Here is a 6,113-nt window from a genome sequence, read left to right as displayed (position 1 = left end):
GATCCAAGCAAAGCTGTTAACAACAGAATATTTTGGAGGTCATTAATTCATAGATCAAATCAGTCAATCCTAAAAGAAATCAACCCTGACTGTTCCCTGGAAGGCCAGATGCTGAAGCTGAAGCTCAAATACTTTGGCCACCAAATGAGAAGGGAGCACTCACTGGAGAAGACCCTGATGCTGGGAAAGATTGAAGGTCAAAGAAAACGGGGACGGCAAAGGAGGAGATGGTTAGATAGTGTCATAGATGCAATGAACATGAAATTGAGCAAACTTCAGAGGACGGTGGAAGACAGGAAGCGCTGGCGTGATCTGGTCCATGGGGTGGCAAAGAGTCGGACTCGACAGTGTGACTGAACAACAACAACAAATTCATAGGGTCGGCATAAGTAGGGATGGGCAGGAACCGGCTAAACTAAAGTTCATCAAAAATGTTGGTGGTTTGTGGTTCGTGGAAGTGCGAGAGAGATGCATTCAGTAGGGATGGGCAGGAACCGGCTCACGAACTAAAGTTCATCAAAAAATGTTGGTGGTTTGTGGAAGTGCGAGAGAAAGTTGCATTTCTGTCTCTAGGGAGCACTGTAGTTGTCACAAGAGAGGGGAAAAGGTTTCAGTTTCCTTTTTGCTTGTAGGCTTCATCTTGTTGGTATAGTTCGTGGATCTGTTTCTGTCCTCTCAGTTGTTCGTACAGTGGAGGAGTAGGAGGATCAAAGGAGATAACGTTTTATTATGTTGATGGTTTCTTCATTTTTATTGTTTGTTCTTTTTGCTTATAAACTGGCAAAAGAGTTTCCTTATAGATTAGGTGTTCTTTACATTTCAGAATGTAGTTCCATATGTAACAAAAAATGAAATTTAAAAAATATATTCAATTTGTTATTATTTTCTGAATAAGATGTACTTTTAACATCTCAAACATGATATTTTTATGCCAAGGCAGTTTGTGCACCCTGCATTTTATGCTCCCAAAGTAACAAAATGACTTTTAATCTGTAAAGAGTACTAATATTGTATTTCCCCCCCAATTTTCCAAATTTTCCTATTTTTTCCTAAAAAATCCTGGGGGGTGGGGGGGACTTTTCCCCCCTATGGTTTCAAAATTTCTGTAAATGTTACATCTCGACTTGCAAATGCATCCTATTTGCCAAACCTTTGGCCTGCTATGTTGTGCTTTGTTGTGTCAGCAGATCCTAGGTTGTTTTTAGAAGGTGACAGTAAAGAGGCAAATCATGCCCCCTGGGGCTGTTTTGGGTCAAGAAAAACAGTAGGGGGGCAAGGATAAAGTCTCCCCTCCCAGTGCCACAGTCCCAATTCAAATAGGGGCCCCATGTGCTTGGAAAACAAATTCTGCTACTCTTGGTTTCTGACTGTCTGAGTCAAAGTCCAGTGAAGGGATCCCAGACCCTATACATTACGAATCATTAGGTGTAGTTTGGACCTCAGGTGAATGGCTTAATGGTTGTTAGGAAATCTACTTCATCTTGGCTGCAAAAAATGTTGGTGTGTATAGAGACAGGCACATATATGTGCACACATATATACATGCATATACACATACATGCTTTGATGAAGAAGAGATCAGGAAGGTTATAGCTGGCAGGGAAGAAAAAGTGCATTTTGAGCATTCTCCACATGATGGCAGTAAAAACCCTCTGAAACATTCCAGCGGTATCTGGTGCTCAAGTGTTTGTTGCTGGATATTTGGATATTTCACGTTTCTTTTCCTGGTGATCCTCAGAATCCTCTGCTTGTGTTCCAGACCTCAGGAATCATGCAAGTCGATTCATGGGAGAGAAAAGATCCTGATTTATATTACACCTGTCCAGAGAAGTAGAAATACCTATGGGGACATCATTGCAAAAAGGGGTAGCAGTGATCTCCTGTATGTGTCTTGCATGTTTAGGGAAATGCCTTCAATCTCAAAAGCACTGCTGGACATACTGACTTACTACTTGAAAGAAGTCTGACCAAAGGTCCTTGCCAAAGGATCCAGTTGTCTTCTGCTAGGCATTTGACTGGCCTGTCGGGTTTCTTTGACGCGACCAAACAGAGATTCATTTTGGAAAGAGACTTGAGAGCCTGCCTGCAGCACTTCAGATAGCCTTGCGCATGAAAGCATTTCAAGAGGCGTATATTTCAAGAACTCGGAGGCAGCTGTATGGCTAAAATTAAAATGCATCTTGCCTCTTGTATTGTTTGGCTTGGTTTCCTCTTGCAGACTCTGGGCTCAGCTGAGGGAAAGATGGGATGAGACAGAGATTAGACATTCCTACTTTGCTTTCTAGAAGTCGGATAAGCCATCTGTGTGTCAGAAAAGAGACTATGGCAAAAAGAAACTTTCCTTTCCCAACCAGTGTCGATTTCATGAAGCCGGTGGAATCCTTTTCAACCCATTGGGTCTGCCATTACGACATTGCCACGGTCACAACAAACATTCCTCTCCACCCGCCCCACCCCACCCCCGCAAATAGATTGTCATTGTTTTGCACCATGGGTAATCATTCCTACCTGTGCAATGAGAGCGTAAAGCTATTAAATATAAATGGCTGTATTTGCATATATGAAAATTATTGTTGAAGGAGTAGGGGAGGGGGGACAGAACAACATGACAGTGTTTGAGGTGTGGGCATTAGGCTGGGGAAAAGGATTTTGTATGCTTCCCTCAACTGACAAGACACTGAATTGTGCTACACCTTGGAAAGGAAGGGAAAAAAATCTCAGACTGAGAGTGTTTGTTTCTAACATTGTAAAATGTTTAAATTTAATATTTTTGTTTGATCACTGCTGTTAGCTGTCTTGGAGTCCTATAAGCATAGTGGTGGTGGTGGGGATACATACATCAAATACAAAAAAAAATGGCTGAAAGTATGAAGGGAAGAGGGGGCCACGAGGAATGTATACTGTTCCCCAGCACATCACAAGCCCCCTGTGGCACTTCATTGTGATTCTGTCAGACAAGAACATGGGGAGAGTCTGCTGACTGCAATAAGCAGAGTTTAGCTGGCAGGTGTGTAGTCCTGTCCAGTTACAGCACAACTTTCTCAGTATATACAGAAAGTGGATACTTACAGAGATCTTGGAATAAAAAGAATGAATGACACAGTTGCCAAATGGGGCTGTGAATAAGAGATGGCCATGGTGAGTTGTGACTTTGGCACCCCATCCCCTCACTTAACCAGCTTGCAGCTCAATCCTATGCACAGTTACTCTGAAGCCAGACCCACTGAATTCAGTGGGACTTGCTCCTCATTAAATGTGCATCAGATCACAAGCGTAGTGAGTGGAATGAAGGCCAGATGCCCAGGTTAATTTCCTTGTTTCTAGTGCTTCGTTCAGTCTCTCCAAACAGCGCTGTTTCCTAAGGCCCGCAGTGCATAAGGGTCTATTTGGGCACTACTAGCACTGCTCCTCTTCAGAGCATGTCCACTCCTTTACTGGGAAGAGGAGAAGGTTCTTTTCCCATGAATATTCCCCTGCTGCTCTTTACTGACATGCACTCAGAGCTGGAAGAGGATGCATGAAGCTGAGAGGAAGAAAGGGAAATGGGTTTTGAAGAGGGTGTGTGAGTTACAGGCTCAATCCTATGCACAGTTACTCTGAAGCCAGACCCACTGAATTCAGTGGGACTTGCTCCTCATTAAATGTGCATCAGATCACAAGCGTGGTGAGTGGAATGAAGGCCAGATGCCCAGGTTAATTTCCTTGTTTCTAGTGCTTCATTCAGTCTCTCTAAACAGCGCTGTTTTCTAAGGCCCACAGTGCATGAGGGTCTATTTGGGCACTATTAGCACTGCTCCTCTTCAGAACATGTCCACTCCCTTTACTGGTAAGAGGAGAAGGTTCTTTTTCCATGAATATTCTCCTGCTGCTCTTTGCTGACATGCACTCAGAGCTGGAAGAGGATGCATGAAGCTGAGAGGAAGAAAGGGAAATGGGTTTTGAAGAGGGTGTGTGAGTTACAGATTCTAAGGCAGAGGTGGGGGAATCATGGACTGCCTGGAACTGCATACGGCCTCCCAGCTGCTCAGCAATTAGCATCAGCCTGATAGAGTGCAGCAAGGGCTACTGGGCTTGTTGTGTTCTTGAAAAATTGTTAAAAGGTCATGAAGATCCATGAAGCACAGTGGAGTCTGGGCCTCTCTGCTTGCTTTGGAAGGCTCCAAGTTAGATACTGGTGCTTCCTTTTTCCGGCGCTTGTGTGCCAGGACTGGAAACAGGGTGGCAGGAGAATATCTCAAAGTGGCCTTCGAGCTGAAAAACCCAGCTCTAAGATGAAAACGGAAACCAACAGCTGCACATTTGGTAATATAAAAAGCTCACCAGTGCCTTCCCTGTTTGATACGGTACGATCAATCCGGATGGCTCAAGAAAGTCACTTCTGAAGTTGTAATGTGGATATTTCTCATTCTGAGAAGACAGGAGATGTAAGTTACCATTGAGTGCTATTCAAAATGCCTGACCTGTTTCATTAATAAGAAATGTAGGTTGCAATTTAGGTTCCTGGGAATAAAAGCCCCATTGAATAAATGGGACTTACTTCTGAGCAGGCCTGTCGAGGATGACTCCTTGGATGTGACGATTTGTACCCCATGCCACAATTGTCCCCCCCTCCCTTTTTAGTTTACTTTCTAGTTGATGGTCATGCGGTTCAACCATCAATAAATCTTTGTTTAAAAAATAATAAAGGAAAGGGGGAAATAGCTACCAGATTTAGGCTGCAATCCTATGGGCACTTCCTAGGGGATAAATTCCATTGAATTCCTATTAACACAAGGTGTGTGGTTGGATCGGTATGAAAAGACAGTTAATGGAACATATGGATAGCATGTAGGGAGATACTGCTCTTTTGTGTGGCATGTGTGTGTGTAAAGTGCCATCAAGTCACAGCCGACGTATAGCAACCCCAGAGGGGTTTTCAAGACGAGAGAGTAACAGAGGTGGTTTGCCATTGCCCCTGCCTCTTTGTAGCAACCCTGGACTTCCTTCGTAGTCTCCCATCCAACTACTAACCAAAGCCGACCCTGCTTAGCTTCTGAGTTCTGACAAAAATCAGGCTAGCCCGGATCATCTAGGTTATGGATTTTTCATGGTACATCTTTTATATTTACACAGGAAAGTACCAAACCTTGCTCCTTGAAGAATGAGGAGAATATTGTCTCAGATGAAAAAAAAAAATAACGATGAGAAAATGTCTTGAGCCCAATCAGCATCTTTGTCAGAACATTATTTAAACTACTCAGAGAAAGAACATAACACCTAAACAGGGACCAAAAGCTCCTTGCAGAACTTCAAAAAGTCACCTGCAACTACCAGCCTCATGGGTGGTAGATTAAAGAGAACGAATTAATGTCTCATCTTCAGCAAGTGAAATACTCAGGCACAGAGTTGTCTCATTTACACTCAGGCTGTTTTCTGCCACTCTGTTCAGGTAAACATACATCATACTCTTTTATCTTTTTTAAGGGCTTCCAATTGATGCAAATAAACATCAGGCCCCTCAGCCTTTGTGTTGGTGTTCAACGATCATCATAATTGAATTGCAATTTGCACTGAACCCCAGGAAGACTTTGATGACAATCCCTTGCATATTTTTTCATTGTGGATTTCACAATGAGACGCAACAGTCCAATTTGAGAAATTGCTGTGCCTAAATGCTGATGGAGCGTCAGGCAGTTTAACTATCAAAAGCCATTGCCCTGTTCTGGCCTCACAACCTGACACATGAGATGTCTTGACACCATAGCAGAGTGAATCACAGCCATTAGGCTATAAGCAATCAGAACTGAGGACTGATGCATCTGTGTTGTGCTTGGATCTGGGATAATAAAATCCTACAGTGGTTCAGTGGCAACCCATAAATTTGGCAGGCTGCACATTTCCCGATTCAGCCTTTCCAGTGCCTACTCGTTTCTGACTGTGTACTTTTTGCAGTATTTTTTTTTTTATTTTCAAAAGGGAATATACTCTAGTCCATTGGAGGAAGAAGGGCAATATGGAGAATACCTCTAGCCAACTATTTCTGTTTTTGAGGACAAAATTAATTGCTGCCCATTCAGGAATGATTCATCTGATTGGTTGTCCTTGGAAGTTCAGACCTATTGCTTGCACTTTCA

This window comes from Gekko japonicus, unplaced genomic scaffold (genome assembly GCF_001447785.1).
Source record: "Gekko japonicus isolate JY-2015 unplaced genomic scaffold, Gekko_japonicus_V1.1 scaffold3, whole genome shotgun sequence".
NCBI lineage: Eukaryota > Metazoa > Chordata > Lepidosauria > Squamata > Gekkonidae > Gekko > Gekko japonicus.
Note: the sequence above shows the minus strand (reverse complement) of the source record.